Here is a 25,007-nt window from a genome sequence, read left to right on the forward strand (position 1 = left end):
TCAATTAAAAATTAGGGATCACAAAACATACCAAGTCTCCTTCATAATTCATCTTGAAGGTATTACCATTAACCATTAACTATACCTAATTAGGGTATAACATCGTTATCATTCAATGATCAAGATGATAACATGTCTAGAAGAATCACTACAGCACAATTCAATACAGGACCAAAGATTGAGACAAGATACTTTTGTCAATTCACTACATAGTTCATAACCTATATCATCTTATAATCAACTAGAATGAGAAGACTATACTTAACCCTAATTAATTCATTATTAGTATAGACACATCATATAGTAGTAAATAAACCAATACCCATGTCAATTGATCTAATATAACCTAATTCTTATCAAGATCATAACCTAGGGTTAAGGGGTAAAGGTCATCTTCTCTAAAATTGACCAAGCCATAAAGGTATATCATAATTAGGTTCGAACTAATGTTAATATATTGATATATAAAAGATAAATTTTAAAAAAATCAATTCATAACATCAATTTCGTATTGGATGAAAACCCACTAGGAAACTCAACTTTGGAAATCAATTTGTTGGAACCCTTTGAAGACAGAGGTCTCAAAGGTGAAAGAGATCTCATACCTTGTTAATTGAATAAGATTGATGGAGAAAACCATTAAAACCTCCCATAACTATGTCTTCAATTGTGTTTTGCACTAGATAGAGAAAGATGATAGAAGGAAGAGAGTTTTGTTCTAGCATTCACAAACAACACCACTATCAACGGATCGTGGGTCAATCGACGGCCAACCCCCCTTCCTTGCTGCACATCCGTAGTCTTGTCAGAGACAATGAAATTGAGGCCCTCCAATGATTTGGCTAAGTTTTGGTCGATGTATGACATCGACGACCCATTGATCCTCACATGTTTCAACAATGGCCTTTCGTGGCCACTTACTACACAGGCACAATTTGATTCAAACGTGCAAGGTCCTCCTCGAGGGCCCTTGGCTGGTCCTTGGGTAGTAGTAACCTAAATTTTTTATCATGAATCAGCTTAAACACATTTTAGACACTCTTCCATTAATTTTCATCATTTTTCGACACTTAAAATAAAGTCAAATAGGCTAAGGCACGGCAGCACCACACTGGACGTTCTTGGATGTTTTGGTTTCTAGATTTACTAAATGACTTTTATTCATTAAAATGAACCTTAAAACAGTGTGTAGACCTTAGGAAACTTATGTTAGTCTCTACAACACATCTTAGATTTTCAAAATGTTATATTTCAACTCTTTTCATACCCAATTTCGGGTAATCACTCATAATAGCCACCCTCAACTTGTGGTTTTTTCCTTGAGTTGAGGTACACATTACTCAAGGTAAGGTCAGATCAAAGACGAAGTATGTTTATGCATCAGCCACCCTCAACAAAGTCTTTTGGCCAAAGTCAAGGTGCACATGTCCAAGGAGGGACCAGGGCCAACAAATTAAACACATTGAAGGTGAGTTGGTGAAGAAAATAAAGGTATATTATAGGCTTAAAAGATTTGGATCTAAAAAGGATAAAATATTCATTTGGTTAACTTCTTTTTAAGATAGATGGTTTCGAATTAGAACAAGGGCCTAGGTTCCTTTCTTAGTAGTCTAAAATATATTCCTTTTCCAGGACCAACCGACCAATCTCTAGCTAGGTACCAAAAAGTCAACACTAAAAATTCATTACTCTTTTCTTACATTTCATTACCCTACCGAATTGTCAGATTTTCCAATTTGTTAGTTTGAGGGTCATGTAGTGTGTGCCTATGTATGTCATGAACACATTTACCTCATTTAAACTTATTCATTAAAAGCACTTTAATAGGATAGAATATCATTCTTACATAGCCATCATGCTTTATAATTATGTTTTCCTACTTTGTACAAATAATGACATTCAAGATCAACAGAAAAGCAGCCAGTCTTGTGTGTCTAAATAACACAGGCAAGAAAACCTCCAAGAGAGTATTACGAGTAGGGATACTTAGACTTCACCCTATAACTCACTTACTATTTACCCCACCCACCACCAACATAGAATGTAGTTGTTCTCAATGCATAATAATAATGAAAAAATAGAGTGGTAGGTAAAGCAAACATGTGGTGCACAACATCGACGATCTATAAACAAGTGGGCGAGTCTGGTTCCCCGAAACACGCAACATCAGTAGATGCGTCACCCTAACTGGTGCGCCAAAGAATCTCTGCACCATCAGTGGTGCTCCAATCACCGAGCTCTTGACTGGAACTTTATGATCAAGAAGCTACCTCTTGTGCCCTCATATGGCACATCTTCTCATAAATAAAAGGGGCTCTTCTCACATCCTTAAACCCCATTCTCTCTTTCTTCCTCGCACGGGCATCCTATCCCTCAGTAGTGCATACAGAATGGTGAATTTTTTCATGACCAGGTGGATTAGGCTGCGGCTTAGGAGGTTTTGAGAAAAATGTAGTAAGAATAGTGTCCTCCGCTTGCTCGGAGGGTATATTCATTGCCTCAAAACCTCGCATCTCCAAAGTACTGTGTGCATCTACTCACAAACTGGACACAACCTCCTAAAGAGTGGTTGAAGTAAATAGTAAGTTCTGGTCTTGCAATGACCTGCAACTATAAGGCGTCAAGGTGCTGGTGAACCGCCTAAATCATCTGCTCAGTTTTTTCGACCACTTTCTTCTCAATACTGTCCTAAGACTCGATGATGCACTTTTGCATCCAAGGTTTAATATCATGAAACAAGGTTGCCATTTGGGCCTCTAACTCCTAGATCCGCGCCAATGGGACGAGTGTTGTAGATATGGTAGTGGCAACAAGAAACTAGTTTCTCTAATGAAGTCATGAACTGAGTCAGCTGGGGTGGTATAAACTTACGCTGAAGTAGGCGGGAAAGCCCTTTGAAAAACTTCACTTTGTTTGCTAAGTTCTCATTCAATGGATTCAACTCAACTCTGGGCCCTCTCCTTGGTGCCGCTATTTTGACCTCAATCATTATGAGACTTATATCAACCGTTCCCGCTAGAGTGCGGTGTGTATCACAGTCCCAAATGGTCACTTCTGTATCCATGCATAAATTGAAAAAAAGTCATGCAAAGGGGTAAGTTGTAAAGGCCTTGAAATCCCTCTCATGTATCATTGTGATCAAAAGCTTTGCGAAGTCGATTAACAAACCTACTAGTAGGGCCGCTACCAATAACACCATATCCCATCTAAGAGTATTATTAAAACTCATCGGCGGCAGGCGGTGGAGGAAGAAAAACAAGAAGAACTTAGTTGTGAAAGTAAGGTTGGCCCTTTGGGGTCTGACACACAATCTTCCCCCTTACTATCAATCGACAAACATTGAGCAAGCCATATCTTACCGGCTTCTCTCTTATTTGTTGTCCTCTGAAAATGGGCACTTTTGACGATCTCTCATATGTAGTAGAACTCTGGAGTCACGGTTTCCTGTTGTGTGTCATTAGTGGGACTCTACGAAAAATTGCAAATGGTGGCTGGAAAAAATCAATCCGGCAGCCTAGAGTAGTACCTTGGTAAGAGGGTCCTTATTGGTAGGTCTTTCCCACCTATCAAAAGAGCTTCTGAGAGTTGCCACCTAGGAGTCTAATAGTACAGCTCTCGGACGAGCTACTCAATATATGAACATAAACTCCTACCCATCGACTCTAGATTGTATTGGATAAATGACATATGCACATGAGGGACTATGTGCAAACTTCCTCTAAGAACCCGACGATCTAAACTCACCAACAAACTCATCACCCCTTCTCATTCAACATTTTGGCATTTTTGTATACCTGATACTGACCATCGACACACCATCGGGTTGTCTCTTCAGCAATCGACCTAGTAGCCTCATCAGACAAGGGTTGACGGTAATGTCTCTCTAATCAAGTGGATCCTTAAGATGAGAAACTAGAAGCAATGGTCTCATTTGACGTCAAAGAGTGGGCCGACTCTGATCCTTAGGCGAATTCTGAGTCAGATGTTTCTATAAAACCCAAGGCGACCCAGACTGTGAGCCGGTCGGTGTGAGCTTCTCATTAGACTGGTTGGTAGTGACTATGCCGAAAATAACCCTCTAGGGTGTTCCTCGAGTGGCTCATGCAGCTGGTGTTTGCATTCACATTCGCGGGTGAACGTATTCCGGGTCTTACTCATTGTCGGAGTTGATAATCATCCGTCGAGACCGGGCCACAGAATTGGACTTGCCCTTTGGTAGGCAATATTCTTTTGGGGAGAATGTGAGTTTTATTGCATAAGGAGTTTTAAAATATATTCTAGTTTCTTGTTGTGTTCTTATTCTCTTCATTATGTGAAAAAAATGTTTTCTCCTTATTTTTTTTTGAATTGTATTTTCATGATCTGTTAATTTGAGTGTCTACTCTTAGAAGTGTTCGGAGAGTGCAAAGTGTCATTCGAGGATGAATGTTGTCCAAGTGGGGGAGAATTTAATACCGCCAAAATGACTTAGACAAAGCTAAAGCCTAACATGGTTTTTGTGATGGTATAATGTCGTTATTGTCCTATAATATTGTAAAGAGGCAGTGGCTAACAGTTTAGGTGCATTGGAAGTCAAACGTCAAGGGACGGCCAAAACATTGGACAACTGAGTCACCTATGTGCCTCATATGTGGTTTTATCTGTTTATATGTGATTTATGATGTTATATGATCCTTAAATTATTTATTATTGTGCATGTAGGCAGTGTGTGATGTTTGCTTAAATTAGGAGGTCAAACGTCCAAGCACGTCCATGAAGTTCTAAAGGTTTGCATTGGAACGACCTTGTGTGTCTATGCATGTTTCGTCGAATTTTACGTGTTCATTTTGTATGAAATTCATGTGGAAGGACCTAAACTTGTATATAAACATATTTGGGTTTGAAACGTCTAGTCAACCATACCCAAGAAACATCAAAGGGTCTTTGAGTAAGGACCCAAGTTTGTTCCCAAAACTGCTAAAGGCAGCCCACCAACAGATGGCAATCGACACTGAGTGGGTAAGTCGAAGCACCATTTGTGGTGTATCATCTATTTTCACATTGTTTCAAGAGATAAGGGACCAAAGACAAGCATGAGTACTAGACCACGTACCAACAGTACGGTCCGTTGGTCAAGGGATGGGTCGTTGATGGTTCATTTAATGGGGTCTGTTCCTGTGCAGGCCACTATAAGTTCAAGGGCTGAACTGTTAAATTCACCCCACATTCCAATATGACTTTGGACGGGTTTTTTGAGTGTTTATGGGTATTTTAAGTGTATATGAGTCATTAAAATCTCATTTAAACCCTAACACTTAAATCAAAACACATTCCCTCCAATATTTTCTTCAAAAACCTCCATGAGAGTTCAAGTTAACATATTGAATGATCAAGTAAAGCCCCATAAGCCTACTAAATCAAGTAACCCAACAATAACTACAATTAGCACCATACTCCACTCATCTATAACCTTCATCCATGCAGAACTCCATATCTTTAGCACACTAGGCTATTTACGTGTTTATAAACATAGATATTATCACATACACACATTTAGACATATCATCATACAAATACTTAATATTAACATCCTAAGGCCTCCATCAAGGAAAACTAGTGCAAAATGTAGGTAGAGTCCCATAACCATACCTAAGTTTAGTTAATCCTTCAAGTCACCTTAGTTAGTTAATATATAATCAAATAGGGACAAATGTCACCTTCATGCATACTAACTCAAACCATAAAACAAAGATAACATTTTAAACTAACCTTTTCTCCCTCAAGCATAGAGCAATCTCATCAAAGCAATCACATCCAAAAGACCATCGAAGAAGAAAACATAAGAGAGAGATCTTATAGACTTAGATTCTATGGCACTACATGTGAATGACGAAGAAGAGAAACTCTATCGTCCTAAAGCCTCTCGTACAATTTGTTGTGTCGCGACTCACCATCAATGATACAAGACTCTTATAGATGTGGCAATATGAGAATTCTTGGATCGTAAACCACTTTTGAAAACCTTGTGATATGATACCACGCTTGACCTCTTGGAGGACTTATACAAGCCCATAGTTATCATTCATCACATCGACATGGTAAATTTAGTAGAAAAATTAATACTTTTCATAGCACCTTATACGATAGAAACTTTATATCATATAGATATAAAATATAAGTCATAATACATATATAGACTCTAAGTCTCTTTGCAAACTTATACTCAATAACCTTAAAGTATATTAAGGACAAGGCCCTTATGACATAATAGAAAACTGTACATGACTAAATAGACTTTACAATAACTACACATGAGGTCATCCTTGGACTAACGGAATCCTTTCTTTGAGCTTGGGAAATCACCTATCAAGCTCCTCAATCATAAACATCCTTTAAGCATTCCATTACCTACACTTTGTGTAAAAATTAGGGAAGAATGGGATTAGCACAAGAACGCACTAAGTAGGACAACCATGCAAAAATATGCATTTAAACGAGATATTTCCTCTAAAAACATACATTATTCTTTTTTAGTAAATATTTATAACTTCTTTAAACTATATCAATGACATCATTTTCATACTTCATAGAAAGCCAATTAAAACTAAAATTAATAGTAAAGCACACATAAAATTTAATTTCCATTTGAGGTCTCTTCACAATGAGCTCTCTCTTCTTAATATTGAAACTTTTTCTTTTAATTCACTTGTCTCCCAAGTAATTCTTTAGGGATACTTGGTGCAATGTATCACTCTAATACCACAAAGAAAATCATACATATCATCTACACAAGACAACACAACCATTATAGAAGTATAATACCACATAGACATAGTTAAGTGAAGACCTTGATCATATTGTCAACAAGATCAAGATCACGCATAAAGACTCCTATCATGCAGATCCTGATAACAAGTAGACAAATAATACAATGTCATGCATGAGGAACACCTTCCTAGTTACTCTCATTAGAACACCTTCCTAGAACATCCTAAGGAGCTACTTGTGCAATGTTGAGATGGGTTCATTACTTCAACCTATCCTGAGTAACTCCCTTACGTCATTCTATTTAGGGTCCTAGTCATTTAACTTCCATTTTCCATTTTACTTTAGGGAAACTATAGCTAGTATGGTCTACCTGACAAAGTAAAACCAAATGTGACATAGATTTCTAGGTGGAATCCACTAGCTAGTATCCTACGGTGGCAATATAGTTAGGGAAATTAGAGATACATGTGAATATCCTCTTTATGCCATGATTAGGCATTGTAGTTATTCACTTATGGAAGCACTATTTATGCCCGATGCATTGTGGATATCCACCTCGTGAGATTTATGGTGACCTACCTTCCTACCATAAGAAGGCACAGATATTCATATTCATGTTCACTTGGTGCTAATCTAAGTTTCCTTTATTGAAAAACTTTATTATATTTTTACTTTATAAATCATAGGTTTAGGAGAGTCATCCCCTCATATGCTTAACTCATATGTCATAGTTGGATGTTCATTAACCTATATCATGTAAAAAATACATTCAAATGAACATAATATATATAAATCATGATCTGGTTTAGGGTGCACATGGATAAACCATTCAAGGACCCTCTCCTGACTACATCTTCATACATGTGTGTGTGTGTATATACATATATGTGAGTAAACCATTCACATAATATATTAAGTCACACAAGTTCATATATCAATGCATGACTCTATATGAATAACTATTTGTGCAATCCTTTTATACATAACGACTAAGACACTATGCACATTAATACTTCATCCTTCCATACACATCATATACATAAAATGTTCATATATTCATCTTTCATATATATAGAAACCAAACATAGGAACTATCCTATGAAGATACACATGTGAAATGTATAGACAAGGTCCCATACCCTTGACCATACTAGTACACCTATCATGTCATCTTAGCAATGAATACATAACATACTTCACATACATATATTTTACATACATAGTAGTAGACATTAGTTAATATGAGAACAACCTTTAATTTAGACACCATAATTTATACTGCTAGTAACATGAATGTAAGTGAGTGTGTGTACATTGGTTAACATTATCAAGCAATGGCTATCAATTACATGAGGCAGACACCCTATTATACAACATTATACGTCCAAGAACATACCAGACAATACATAATAGCATAGGAGGCAAGACAATAGAAACATTATAACTTTAGTTGTTTACACTTTCATATAAGGGGTACATGGGTAGGGGCTACTAACCATTTTAAAAAATAAATGGCAAAACCTATAGATACCCTAACGTCAATATACAAATGCTCATACAATAGACACACAACCTAGATCACAACTAGATACAAACATAGGTACAATTACATCATAAGGTGATCATCTAAGTCTCTCAATCATATATTCATCAATTTTCCTTCATAATCATGGTCAACACATATATAATGACAACAAATTAAACAACTCCACCATAAGTGGATCATAACATACAAACCCATACAAGATTTCATCAACCTAACCTTAATGAAACAGGGATGTAGAAGAATAGAAGGAATAATCATTCTTACCATTTTCTCACCCTTTGATCATCATTGATCAATACACCTTATTCATCTATATAACACAGATATGGAATTATCTAAATGTATATTAAACATATAATAAACCATGTATGAGTCGCTACAAGATTATACTACAACATAATACAAAAAATAAACATACTAGGAAAGAAGAATAACATAGATCATTAGCTAATTTCCCTTGCATTTATTTAGATCATATTCATACATACTATGAGTATAAGTCAGTATATAAACCTACACTTAACCATATTGAAATCATAATTACATACCCTCAAGATTAAGGTTACAACATAGGCATTAAGGTTTTTCGATTTGTTGTAGAATAGAAGAATTTACCAATACTATGAATTCTTCAAGGATTTGTTCATCATTCATATTTTATAAACAATATACACATTAGGAAGTATAAAATTTTGTGGAAAATCAAGAAGAAACCATGCTTGATATAACAACAACTAAAGATCCATCACACACTTAGCTTTTTGACTTCATAGACTTAAGGAATCTAGATCAATTCATGCAAGACTTTCCTAGACTGTCATTTTAGAATTTATACCTACAAAATTCATCCATTATATCAACCTAAAAAGTATCTACTGTAGTTCATTCATAATAAAAACTCTACACAACCTATCTCACAATCGACTTCAAGGCAACATGTAGAAACATAGGCTATTCATGTTCAAATCTTCATACATTTATCATTATGGACTGATAATCATCAATTCGACAGAAATTCATGTAAATAGCATAATATACAATCACTTCAACATAAATGAATTATAATTCAATCGATAAAAAATCATGATCAAAAGGCCTATGCAAGGCTAAATCGTTTTGGTGATAGAGCATGTGTTCATCGTACAGTTTGATTGAAAACCACTTCCAAATAAGTAGATAATAATCAATACATTCATATTATACTTTTGAAATTGGTTAAGGAAAGAACTCATGGATAATTGAAGAAGTACGTGTTTGATCACATATTTCTCTTTTTAAATCTTTGAGAATGACTCTCTAGATGAAAAGATAACTAGAGATGAAGATAACCATACTTTTGTCTAGTTGAAAACTTCATAAACCTGATGATTCATCCATATAAAACCCAGCTTGAATATGTTGTTGAGCTTCACCAACAATGGTGATTTCTACAGAGTATTTTTTAAGGGAAAAGTTTCAATCATGTGAAAGGATTCTACAATGGAGTGATCACGTCTTTGATGACTTATATGCACCAAAAATAGCCAAATAAACCTATTATAATCAGTATCGAATGTGAGGTGAAATTACCATTCACCCCTTTGATGAAACAGACGCAGGCTGCCAGTTATAGGCAACCTGCGATGAAAGCAGTTACGGGGCGTTGAGGCCTTGACAGGATGTGTATGTCCTCCGTCGTTGGTTACTCAGACAAATATTGGCTTGAGACCAGACCAATTAAAGTCACAATCAACTATACCTGCTTGACGGGCTGTTGGTGGACCAACAATCTGTCGTTGGGTCCGTCAATGGACATTGCCCAGGCAATGTCTTAGGTAGCTTTGGGTTCTTTTGGGGCCTCTTGTGGGGACCTTTAGAAGACATACCCGGGCTTTTCACACGTTCTAAACACATTAACATATTATAGACCTTTAACATCAATTTCATCCAAAACAGAAAAATATAAGACGCCCAAACAGCCTTCGTCCCAACATGACATACGATGAAGGCCTTAGGTGCTATCTTTCGAACGCCTTGGACGTTTCACTTTCAAACCTCACGAAATTTCATATATCAAAATTAAAAATAATCTAAAAGTACTTAAAGACTTATTATACTCATTTGGTACGGATTTACGCATGCATAGACACAGGAGACACATAAGCGTCTAGTCGTTGAACATTTTCGTCGTTCCTTGACTTTCTACTTCTAAATAACTTCAAACATTTTATTCTGACTCTAATAAATATAATAAGAAATTTTAAGACCTTATAACATTATTAAATACCTATAAACAAATAGAACCACATATTAGGTTTGTAGGTGACTTAGTCGTCGAACGTCTTAGTCCTCCCTTAAAGTTTGACTTGCCATACCTCTAATATTTTAGCTATTGCCTATATAATATATTTTAATCATATTAAGGACATTATAAATATAATAAAAACATGTTAGTCACTAGACAACTAATCTCATTTTTGTGGTCTTACCTTGGAAGAGAAGAAAACTTTGGGAATTAGATTTCTTAATGGCTTTGAGGGTTTTGGATTGGGAAAGGGTTTAAAAAGGTCTTAAAAAGTATGGTAATAAAATGTCACCTATGTTATCAAAAACACCCCCACGAATTGTGACTTTTGGACATGTCAAAATTGACTTAAAATGACGCAACTCGATCTGGGAGTGTGCTACGCGTTGCGGGGTTGCCTCATAATTCTTACCCAAGTAATATTTTGGGACATCGAGGTGCATTCCAGGCGCACGTCGCACTGGGCAAGTCCAAATATCATTCTGCTTGCAACCTAGGGCAACCTCTTGTCCAAGGTGTCGATCCTCCTACGTGTGGTCGCCTGGGAGTTGTACCCGAACATTTTGACACTTAATATTTCTATGTAGGTACTAGGGTAAAATTAACTGATTCTCAACTCCAAACAACACATACAAATGAGGCAAACATAGAAGGACGTGCTAGCAGGTCTAAAGACCAATTTTCTAACATCTTGTACGTTTGATCTCGAATTGACTTCAAATCATTTATACAAGCTATAGAAAATTTTATTAACATATTATTAAACCTTTTTGACACATGTGAGGCTCTAGATACCTTAACTCATTTTGAGGGTCTTCACGATTTAAGTTTGGTAAATCTCTAAATGTAATTCATCAATAAAAAATGGGAAAAATAATTTTTTTAGAAAAATAAATTTATTGAAAAATTTAAAAAATAAATATAGAAACTATAAATACAAAGATTTAAACAATTTTATTATTTGGTAAATCTAAAAAAAGGGTAATACATTAACAAAAAATAGGAAAAAAACATTAATGCAAAAATTAACAAATAAATATGGTGAACTTAAATTCAACAATTTGAACAATTTTTTTAATATTTATTTTTGCTCATTAAACACGAAAAAAGGTAATTAATTATTCAAAAATTAGAAAATCTGAATAATTATATAATCAAGGCTGAAAATTCACAAATAAATAAAGCATTAAATTCAACATTTTAATAAAAATAAAATTTTGAAATGTTATGTGAAAAATAAAAATCATAAAAATAATTTTAAAATAATGAATAAAAGTCAGAAAGATATGAAAATGCTTGACAATACTTCTAAACTTTAAAACTATTGATAGATTACATTTTTGTACAAATTAAATTATTATTTGATAATGTATAACTATAAACGTGATGAAATTGGTACGAAAGAACAACGTTAGGTTTAAATATTGAGTATAAATGATGGAAAATAGATGAATATGTTGTTATGCAGGAAGGACGTTTGACACTGTTTGATGTTTGTACGAAATGGACATCCAGATGCTATCAACCTAACTTTAATAATATCGTCGTATGTGACGTAAGTTGTCTAAGAAGTGCAAGCTACAAACGATGAAGGTAGACACATCCGATGTCGATTTTCCGAATTGTGCAGACCACAGTCAATGCAAAATGGTCACTCTGACTTCGGTAGACCGATGTGTTGAACCTATGGACAATGTTTGAAGGAGAAGTTTGATATCGGAAGATCGATGAGTTGATGCCACAGTCAATAGGTGCTGCCCATTTCAAACGTCGGCTAACTATTTTATGTAGGTCACAGATGATATGTGCATTCCATATATTACATTGACTAACCATTGTGTGAAGGCCATGTTCGATTGTCGGCTGACTATCATGAGAACCCTATGGCATATCAGAAAAGCATTACCAAACATCGGCTGACTATTATATACAGGCCTAAGGTGATGTGGGAATGCCAAGCTTGACGTTGGCTGACCAATGTGTAAGCCAAAGGTTATGGGATCAGGCAATGACCAACGTTGTCTGATCGTTGTGCTAGCCAAAACCAATAAGGGAAGGCAATGCCCGATGTCGCTTGAATATTGTTTGCACGCCAAGGGCAATGCGGTAAGTCCAGACATGTTGATAGGTGAGCAATGTGCAAAATCCACAAAGGATATAGGATGTCCACGACCGACATTAGCTAAGTAATATGCAGGTTACGATTGATGCAAGCAACCCTTGTCTAAAGATGGTTGGCCATTCTTTGCAGTCGAAGGGCGATACAGGAAGGCCAAGCTTGAAGACCTCTAAAGGATGTAAACAGGCCACAGGCGATGCGGATAGTCCACGCAAGATGTCATCGAAGCGATGTGCACAAGCCAGAACTAATGCAACCGTCAACGATTAATATCCCCTGGACGATATCTATTGTAGTTGTCCAATGTCTCTTGCTCAAAGAACAAAGGCCTTTGTTGATACTTCATATCATTGGGCGATGTTGATGTCACCTTGCCATTAGGAACGCGCCACGATTGATGCATGCACACATTGGCTAATTTTACCTATAATTGGCAATTGTCTGTTGCCCGAAGTGCACATGTCTTGGGTGATGTTGCTTGATATTGGTCGATGCAAATGTCGCCCAACCGATGCATAAAAATGATAATGAATATGTGCAGGCCTTGGCTGATGGTCCTGCCATTGACAGATATCCACAAAGTGATGTGCGTAGGCTTAGGATGATGCTTGTTGGTCATGTACGATGTCGATCGACTGATGAGTGTAGGTTACAGACGATGCTGGTAGGACACTAAGCATAGGTTCAGCCCACGTCGAACATTGGTTGACCATTGTGTGTATGCAAAAGGCAATGACGGTAGTCCACATCTGATGTCATACGGTTATTTGTATGGCAAAGGGGATGTGGGAAGGACACATATGATGTTAGCTATCCATTTTGTGCGCACCAAAGGCGGTGTTGGAAGGCCAAGCTCGATGTTGGCTAACACCTGTGTAGGACAAAAGAGATGTGAATATGCCCAATATCGTTGATCATTATTTCCACGCAAAACATTGTATGAGCAGTCCACAGTCGATGTAAGATGAAAAATGTGCAGGCTTCGACAGATGCGGGCAGTCCATGTCTAACGCCCATTAGTCGTTGTGCCCATATCAAAAGCAATGAGGTAAGGTCATGATCGACGCCCACTATTTTATGTGAACAGGCCATGGCTGATGTGACAGGTCCACGCCCGACGCCTGCTTAGGGATATGCATAGGCAACGACTGATGCAACAGTCCATAACCTATTTCGCCATAATGATACTACTTGTCATTTGCTGATGTAATTTCCCTAATCACTGAGTCCTTGGATGATGAGGTATGTCATTGACCAAGCCCACACTCGCCAAGACAATTCGCACACGCCACGACTGATGCATGCGCCTTTGATTGATGCTGCCTATAATTAGAAAATGTAGCGGTCAACAGTTGCATGATGCACACAAACTAAATCATATGCGTGAAAACAGGGGTTGATGGTACCTGTCCTTGGCCGACGTCACATGGCCAAAACTTGCAAGACACGACCGATGTTTCCCTGTTGATGCACACATGTCGTGGCTGATGTATTATTCCATTGGTCAATGTCTCCTGACCATTGTGCATAGGATAGGCTTGATGTCAGTGAGTTGTTGTACACATGCCACTACTGATGCGTGTAGGCCTTGGTTGTTGCTCCCTTCCATTGGCCGATGTTACTTTGTCAATTTGCATAGGCCACGGGTGATCTAACCTGGTTGATGAACTCAAACCATGACTAGAATTGCCTATTCAATCTTCTCATAACAGAACTAATGCGTGCAGGCCTTAGCGTATGCTACATGTCAATGACTGACGTTGATTTTAAGATATGCACATGTCATGTCCGTCGATGCATGATTGGTTTATTTTGCATTGCAGTAGCCGACATTTGTAGCAAGATATGAACATTGCTTGTCTGTGCGTGCAAGATTTTCCTGAAGCAATATCCCTTTGGCAAACTTTGTATGTTAGTTATGCACATGCCACGTCAGATGCATGCAAGCCTTGGCTAATCTACGCAGACCACGGTCGAGGTGAGCATCCCAAATTTGACACTAACTAGCCATTCTGTGCAGGCCAAATGCGATGTGGGAAGGTCAAGCTTGTTGGAGACTATGTGATATACACAGCAACAACTAATGTGATAGTTCCACACCGACATCATCTAACGAATATACATAGGCAACAGCCTATGCGGCAGTCAATGACCAATTTTTCCTTACATAGACTACTTATGGATGGACGATGTCATTTGAAACATAGAGGACTTGGTTGATGTTGCATATCGTTAGCCGACACCAAAGTCACCATGCCGTGCGCACCAGCCAGGGCTGATGCATGTGTGCCTTGATTGATTTTGTTTGTTGTTAGCCACCATCGCTTTCTTGAAGCTCACCAGCCATTGCTAATGTTGGATGACATTGGCCGATGCAAATAAAGCTTAATCTATGCACACACCACCGAAGATGTGCGCTGGCGTTTGCTGATGCTTCCTATCATTAGCCGACGTTGCTTACTCAAAGCGCACAACTTCTTGTTTATTGTGCCTATCGTCAGCCGATGTTAATGTTGGTCAGCCGTTGCACACACCCCATAGGTGATGTATACATTCCTTGGTTGATTCTGCATGTCATAGTCTGACATTAGTTGCAAGAGGTTAGCTGAGTTGGCACTAATGAGAAGAGAAGAAAGCAGCTACCGGCCATCAAAAGATCCAATACTTTAAGATAACCACGTCATATTCATGAAGACAGTGGTTGATGGTTCTTATCGTTAGCCGATGTTAATTGGCAAAAACAATCAACCCATGTCTCATGATGCCCAATTGATACACACATGCCATGAAAAATGCGTCTAGGGCTTGTCTTATGTAGCTTTCCATTGGTTTATGTCGCCTGGAAACATTGCAGAGGCTAGGACTGATGTCCATGAGTCATTCCAAAGATGCCACGACTGACGCGTGCACACCTTTGTTATTTCTCCCTATCTTTAGCAGATGAAGCTTTGCTGATGCGCACAGGCCATAGGTGATGTTTCCTTGTTCATGCACTCAAACTATGACTGAAAATTCCTATCAAAGTGCACATAATACAACTAATGTGGGCAGGCATTAGCTGATATTGTATGTTGTTTGCTGACGTCACTTTCCATATGAGCACATGTATTTCCATGCATGGATTCTTGGCGGATGTCACATGTCATTGGGAAACGTTGGTTGCAAGATAATCAGATTCCACGTCCATGCGTGCAGGCCTTGGCTGAAGCGGCATACCATTAGTCGACTTTGTTTGCCATATGTCCACATGCCACATCAAATGCGTTAAAGCCTTGGTTGACGCTTTATGCCTTTAGGGGAAATCTGTTCATCAATACGTGTAGGCTACGTTGAATGCTTGTGTAGGTGAAAGTCCATTGAGGCATGCAACTCCTGATGTCGCTTGACCATTTTTTGTAGTGCAAGGGCGATGTCCGCAATCTATGCCCGATGACGACTAAATCAGATGCACAACCCATGAACGATGCAGGCAGTCCACGACCTACATCGGCAGAGCAATATTTAGGATATGAACAATGCAGGTACGTCGGCTGTACATGGTGTGCAAGCGAGGGAAATACGAGAATGCTAACCCGATGACTACTAAAAGATTTATATGGTCCACAGGAGATGTTGTCGGTCGACACATGACCTATGCGCACAGGCGAGGTTTGATGCAATTGTCTACAACTTATATCGCATGGCAAATGCCTCCTGTCGTTGGCCGATCTTACTTTCCCGAATATGATATTCCTTGGCTTATGCTGCCAGATATCAACTCACATTGATGTTGCCCTACTGATCCACACACACCACGACTTTTGCGGCCTGCCATTGGGCCACATCTCTTGGCGGAACCACGCCAGCCTTTGATAATGCTACATAACGTTGGTTGATGCCATTGTCGCCCTGGTAATGTAAACACACCACAACTATTGCGTGCCGGCCTTGCTGATACCGCTCTCCCTTTTCCGACTTTGCTTTACTTATTAAATTTAATTACTTAGTAAATTGAAAATTTTGAAATGTGACATAATAAATAAAACTGTAAAAATAATTTCTAAACAATGAGTAAAAGTGTAAAGCATATGAAAATGCTTGAATATAATGTTAAACACATGAAACCAATGATAGATTACATATTTGTACAAATAAAATTTTTTTCAATATCATACTAATTGTAAATGTGATTAAATTTGTGCGATAGAACCACGAGAGGTGGAAACAATGAGAACAAATTATGGAAAATAGATGAATATGATGTTCTGTAGGAAATATCTTTCACCTTCTTTTGATTTTTGTATGGCATGGACATCCAAAAGTTTTCGACTACAGCTTGATCAATGTTGGTGAAAGCGAAATCACTCATCAAAAAAGTTCAAGCCACATATGACAGAAGGGTGCAGGAAACAAGCAATGCACCCAGGTCACTCTATAGTTGGTACACGGATGTGTGCAGGATATAAACAACTTTTTTTCCTGAAGTCCAACATAGGCAGCCCGATGTGTGAAACTAGCGGACAGATGCAACCCATATCCCACATCAACCGAGTTTTGTATGAAAGAAGTGTCCAATTTCGGATGACCATTATGTGTAGACTGATGGCGATGTCGGAAAGTCACATCCAATGTCGGCTGGCGATTATGTACAAGCCAAAGGAGATATTGAAAGTCCATGCTCAACGTATGATGACTAATGTGCAAGACAAAGGTTCAAGGGTAAGACACCATTCGACGTGGTAGATGGTTGTGCTGGCAAAAGGTGCTTAGGGAAGGCAACACTTAATGTTGCGTGACTATTGATTGCAGGCCAAGGGAATAGCGGGCAGTCAACGCTAGACGATGGATGAGAGATGTTAACAAGCCACAAAAGTACGGGCAGTCCACGACCGACGTCAACTAAGAAATATAAAGTCTACGACCGATCTGAGTATCCCTTTTGCGACGACGACTAGACATTATTTGAAGGCCAAGTGCGATTAGCTAAGGCCAAGACAAAACACTACTAAGGAAAGTAAACATGCCACGATCGATACATCTATACCATGCCAAACGTCGGCTGAGCAATATGTTCAGGCCACGGTCGATGTGGCATTCCATGACTAATGTTTCCTGTCCGATGTCAGTTTCCATTGATAGATGTCGCTTATTTGAAGAACATATGATTTGGCGGATGCTTCATGTTGTTGGTCAACGCCGATGTCTCCTTATCGATACGCACACCCACGTTTGATGTGTACAAACCTTTGTTGATTATAATTATTGTTGGACAATGTCATTTTCTTGATTTGCACATGCCTTAGCAGATGCTGCCGGACGTTAGTCATTCAAAATGTCACCCAACCATTGCACAAAATCCATAAATAATGTGTGAAATCCTTTTTTGAGGTTCTTGCACTTTGCTAGATTAAACAAACGGATGTGTATAGGCTACGGAAGATGCTTGCAAGACACGAAAAATATCTGCAAACCTATGAGTGCAGGCTACGGATGATGATGGTAGGCCATGTCTTACATAGTCTTACTAATGTATTTAAACCACCGAAGATAGGTGAAGCTCACATCCGACATCGCCTGACCATTGTGTGCATGCAATATACATCCGATGTGGGATATCCTATGTGTGGTGGCAAAAGATTATGTGGGAAGGCCAAGCCTCCCATCAGCTGATTGTTGTATAGACCAAAAGTGATGGGGCAAGAAACACCCGATATTAGTAATCATTGTTTGCATGAAAAGGTATATGCGGGTAATCCACACTCGATGACGGCTCATAAATGTGCAAAATCCATACTTGATGTTGGTTGAGCAATGTTAAGGCTACTTTTGAGGTGGGCAGACCACGTTTGACATTGGCTATCTGTTGTGTGCAGGCCAAGGGTGATGTGAGAAGATCAAGCTCAATGACTACTGAGTGATGTGTACATGCCATGACCGAAGAGAGAGGTCTACGCTCGACGTTAGCTTATAGATATGCAAAGAAACTGGCCGATGCAGCAGTCCAATACAAATATAGTCTAGATGATACTGTCAGTCCTTGGCTGATGTCTTTTGCCCAAAACGCAGAGGATTCTTCAAATGCTTTTTACCATTGGACGACGCCCAAGTTACCTTGTTGATGCGCACATGCAATAATTATTGCATCCACGCCTTTGTTGAGGCTTCCTGTCGTTGGCAAACATCGCTTTTCTGATGTGAACAGGACTTAGCAGATGCTACATGACGTTGGAAAATGCAAAGTAGCGCCTAGTCGTTGCTCACACACAACGACAAATGCGCGTAAGCCTTGGATTATATTGCATTCTAGCAGCAAACATCGCTTTCCATATGTGCACATGCCATGTAGGATACATGATGGCTTTGGTTGATGCTACCTATCGTTGGCCAACGTTACTTACTAGAATCGTACAAGCCTTGGTTGATTGTGATTGTTATGGGATAAATTCAATGTCACTCAGCGGTTATTTGTGCATGCCATAGGTGATACTGCATAGCGTAGTCCGATATTAGTTTCCATATGCGCACAAACCACGTAAGATGCGTGAAGACATTGGTTAACACAGCCGGTCGTTGGCGGATGTCACCTAGACAAAGAATACATGATATGACCGATATCTCCCAATTGATGCACACATGCCACCGATAATGTGTGAAGGCCTTGGTTGATGCTACGTGACATTGGACGATGTCACATGATCTCTGTGCGTTGGCCGGGTTTGATGTTCGTGAGTCGATGTGCACACGCCACGACTCATGCATGCACTCATTTATTGGCGTCTCCAGCCATTGTACGATATTACTTGGTCTATGCGCACATGCCATTGGTGATGTCACATGGTCGATGCACTCAAACAACTACTCAAATAGCCTTTTAAATTTGCACACGACAAAATGGATGTGTGCATGCCTTAGTTGATGTGGCATGACGTTTTGTGAAGTTTACTTCTAGATGTGCACATGCACATTAGCGCATGCATGCTTGGATGATGTTTTATGCCATTGGACGACTTCTCTTCCATGATATGCACATTCCATGTTTGTGTGTGAAGGACTTTGCTGAAGATGCATGCCATTAGGCAATTTCACTTTCCAAATGCACACATGCCACGTCAGATTCTCTCTAGCTTTGGAAGATGTTGTATGTCGTTGACCGATTTTTAAAGATCTATATTTTTAATCTATGTACAATGTAGGCAGGCCAAATTCAACGTCGACATACAAATATATGAAGGATAATGACGATGTGCGCAAGCCACATTCGATGTTAACACACTGATGTGAGCAATTTACGGATGATGTTATCGGGCCACGTTTGACAGCGACAGACCATTCTCTACTGGCCAATGTTGAGGCAGGTAGACCACGTCTTACATAAGCTGACCTTTGTGTGCAAGCCAAAGGCGATGCGGGCAGGACACAACTCACGTAGTCTTATCATTGTGTGTAGGCCAAATTCAACGAAAGCAGGAAATGCTTGACATTGGATGACCGTGATGTATAGGCCAATGACGATAGCAGCAGTCTACGCCTGATGTCACTTAATCATTGTACAAGCCAAAATTGATTTGTGCTGGGAATTCCTGATAACTCCTGATCGATATATGCAAGATTGAGGTAATGCGGCAAGGCCTTGTCTAGCGTCTGTAGACTGATGTGTGGAGGATAGAGACTATGTCGGGAAGCCATGCCTAATGTAGACTGAACAATTTGTGTAGACCACGAAAGATAAGTATATCCTACGCTTGACGTCGACTTATCATTGTGTGAAGGCAAAAGGCAATGCGTGCAAGAAAAGTATAACATCAATAGACCATTGTGTGCAGGTCAAAGGAAATGCAGGAAGCCGATGTTCGACGTTGGCTAACAATTCTGTTTTTTTAAAAGGAGATGAAGGAAGGCCACGATCAATGTCTGCTAATTGTTGTACTGGCTAAAGGTGATGGAGGCAGGAAATGCCTGACGTTGGCTAACATTTCTCTAAAAACAAAGTCCACAGAGGCAGGCTATTTTTTGCAGGCCAAGGGCGATGCGGGCGGTTCACGCCTAACAAAAGCTAATCAATATGCACAAATCGCAGCAGATGCAGGAAGTCCATACCCATCATCTGTTGAGAAATACGCATGATAAGGGACATACAGGTAGACCACGTCTAATGTAGATAGGCCGTTTTTTGCTGGTCAAGGGCAATATAAAATGGGAAAGCTTGAGGATCGATGAGTCATGTGCATAGGTCACGACCGGTCCACGCCCGATGTCTCTCAAGTTATGTGCATATGCAACGGCAAATCCAACTATCTACAACCAATGCCTCTTCGTTTTGGTCGATGTATCTTGCTAAAGACATATATGCCTTGGATGATTCTACCTGTGTAATCCAATGTGAATGTAGCCCTGCCGATGTGCACATGAAACGGATTATGGTGCCTTCCGTTGGCCAACATCACTTGATCAAAGCACACCTACCTTAACTGACACTATCTAAACTAGGAAGATACAATGGTTGCCTTGCCGATGCACACACGCCATGACCAATGCATGCAGGCCTTGGTTGATGTTGTATTCCAATGTCCAACCTTGCGTGAAAGATTTGCACATGCCATGTAATATGCGTGCATGCCTTGGGTAATACTACCTTCCATTAACCGATATTCCTTACCCGAAGCATACAAACATTGGTAGATGGTGACTTCAATTAGTAATGTCGATCTTGCCTAGCCAATGAACACACGCCATGGATTATGTGTGCGTGAGTGGAATGATGTTGCATGTTACTGTCATACAAAGATTTCCAAATGTGCACAAAAAACATTAGATGCGAGAAGACTTTGGCTGATGTTGCTAGTTGTTGGATTATGTCACTTAGACAATGAATGAAGAACACAATCAATTACACCCATTCGATACACACACGCCATGCCTGATGCGTACAAACCATGGATGATGTTTTCTGCCATGTTAGATGTTGCTTGGCCGACGCGTGAAGGAAAAGAACGATGTCTCATTGTTGACACACACATGCCACGACTTATACGTGTAGGACTTGATTGATATCACAAGCCTAAATCCAAAGTCTCTATTAAAATATGCACTTCCAAGTTGATGCGTGTAGGCCTTCAAGGATGGTTTGTGACATTGGCCCGATATCTATGGACTAATATGTGCCGGGAATGCATGATGCTGGCACGCAACATTAAATGTTGACTGACCGATATGTGAAGAGAATGGGCGATGCTGACAGATCAAGTTTAACATTGAAAACAAATGTGTGTAGGTAACTCACAATGCTACCAGGACAAGTTTGATGGTGATAGACTAATATATAGATGTTGAGGACAATACTGACAGCTCATGTTTAATGTCAAATAACCATAGTGTTAAGTAAAATGACCAGGCATGCATATTATGTGCAGTCAAATATGATATGGGAAGGAAACGTCCGATGTCAACTGATTATTGTTTGCACGCTAAAGGAAATATCGGAAGGAAACAGTAGATGTTGGATGACCATGGTGTGTAGGACAAGGATGATACAGACAATCCACCTCGAACGTCGGATGACCGTTGTGCAGGCCATAGTCGATGGAGGCAGGCAACACATTATGTAATCAATTGATACGTGTTGTCGAGAGGTAATGCGTCAAAACCACGTTTGACCTCAGTAGACCAATGTGTGCAACATACAGATGATGTTGGAAGGCCACGTTTAATACACTCAAATTATACTTCCATAAAGAAGTATAAACTGTCGTATCAAGTAAAGAACCCAAGTGTTAGGTTCGGGTCGATCCCACGAGGAAAATGATTTAGACTTAACTTTTCTCTAGAATTACGTCTACTTAGTCAAGTCCATTCAAAAAAAATTAATTAAAGGGGGGTTTGTGTAACAAAAGTGTTTAATTATTTCTTAGTAAGACAATTAGCAAGTTTATAACTTTTTCATTTATCAAGTGATGAGAGAAACTAGGGTGTAAGTGTACCCCGTAGGTTCATAACTTTGTAATCCTATTTATAACAATTATTTCCTAGTGTCTTGCATGAAAAGTGGTAAAGTACGTATGCCTTATTCGTTGGCCTGGCAACTAGAGAATTTTACTCCGTAACTTGGTCCGGGTACGTGTGTCTACTTTACTAAACCATAACATTACCTCATTTTTTTTATGAAGTATCATATTCAATGTATGGCAAAGCTTCCTCTTCGAGCCAATGGAAACTAGCCTATTAAATAGTGTATCCTAATTCTATGTTGATAATTTTTTTCCTATCAACTACCTCCTTGCTCTGGAAAGCTGGAAAAGGGAAAGTTTCTAACGTGTGCCGTTGCTAAAAAGACTTCTAATCGAAAGATTTATCAATACATGCAAGAACCTATTCTAGAATTGGTATTTAGCTTGTTTTACCTTGTTAATTACTCATGGTTTCCACAACCGTAGATGTGTATTTAGTTACCCATGCTTAGAAATTCTAAATTCATGGTTCTTAAACAAGAATTCATGTACTTACTTTCAGAAGTTTGAAGAAAATCCTGAAATAACACTTGAATTAACAAAAAAATCATGAGAATTGATTCCAGAAACTTGACGTAGTTCCCAAAATCCAAAATTTAACTTCCAATAACAAAAGTATGAAAAATAACATAAAGTATAACCCAAAAAATGAGGTTTTTAACCCTTTTTATAATAATGAATTCCTAAATTAAAAGGAGTTCTTAATAAGGAATGTCTGTCAAGAAATGCGTCTTCAATCGACGACACTACTGAAGGTCCGTCGATGAATTGATGGCCTGCCGACCGCCTCTGTCGGTCCACACTTAACATCTTCTTCAAGCCTCCAAATTGCACCTTCTCTTATCTAATCGACAGACCAACAACACAGTGTGTCGATGCACATACGATCAATCGGTGCATATCATCGTTCCATACTTAGCAACTTCTTTAGCCTTCATCATTGAATAATCTATGATCCAATTAATGCACCAACAACACGGTCCGTCGATACATCTACGGTCTGTTGATGCCTTCTTTATTTCATAATTTCTATTTCTTCAACTTTAGGTACTATGACTACTCTCTGATCTGATCGATGATTTCCCAGAAAGGTCTGTCCATCCTTCCGTATATCCAACTTAGTTACAATTCCCTAAGTTACTTCCACATGCTTGGACCTCCACCCGACGACCACCACCTATTGACCGTCGATGGAATGTCGATCCAACGATGGCTTCGTAGGTCACCTCTTCTACCAATCTTCTGTTTTTCTATTTTGGATGACTTTCTTGCAAAATAAAAATAAAAACCATTAGAATTACTACAAAAAGGCCCTAGACACACACAAAACTTAAGGAGAAAGCATTGAATGTACCTTGAAACAACGGTACATCAACACCCTCAACTTAAATTCGTTGTTTTTCCTCAAGCGACGCACTATGACTAACCATAAAACCTTTGTACAAAAGTATCCGCATTTAAGCATTCACAATCATATTGCTATCAATCCCGATAATTTTTGTTTCTTTTATACATGATATCACTCTTCGGATCACTCATGTAGATCAAACTATGAAACAGACTCCCCACGCCGACATCTCTACTGTTTTATATTTCACAATAGGACCATTTTTACAATATTGCATTAGTATTCTCACTTCAAAAGATATCCTCCTTTTTTAGACGGTGAATTAATATTTTAGTATGAGGATCATTGCTCATCAATAACTCTCAGAACAACTTCACACCTAGTTGATACTTGTCGCCATAGGCTTGCCATTATTTTCATTGCTTTATGTTCACTATAATTGACTCTTAGGATCACGATAGGACTTTCTTGTCTTGTAACATAGGTATGGATGCATTTTAGTATATTTTTTTTCAATCATTGAACTCACGACTAAGCGTCCTACCTTTTGATCGTTTATTTTGCCCTACTCATCATTTTCTTATATTCTTTGCCTTACTTTTCTTGCATTCTTTCTCCTTTTGTGCAAATGACTCTTCTTTTATTCTAATTTTTTTTTGAAAAAATTTTCAATTGATTTCAACTTTGTTTGAGTCAATTTTCTCTTTCTTTTTTATAATTTTTTTTTCACATTAATTATTTCAACCCCACTTTTCGAAATATTTCTCATAATAGCGACCCTCAACTCATAGCTTTGCCATAAGTCGAAGTACACAATACCAAAGGTTGGGTAAGGGCCAAGATGAGTTTGGTTTCTTCATTTGCCACCCTCAACTTATGCTTTAGGCATAAGTTGAGGTGGGACTGTCAAATGTCGGAGGAGGGCAGATATATTATACCCAGAAACGATGAGTTGCGGTAGAAAAGAAAGGTCCATTGTA

Source organism: Solanum lycopersicum, chromosome 5, assembly GCF_036512215.1.
Source record: "Solanum lycopersicum chromosome 5, SLM_r2.1".
NCBI classification, from domain to species: Eukaryota; Viridiplantae; Streptophyta; class Magnoliopsida; order Solanales; family Solanaceae; genus Solanum; species Solanum lycopersicum.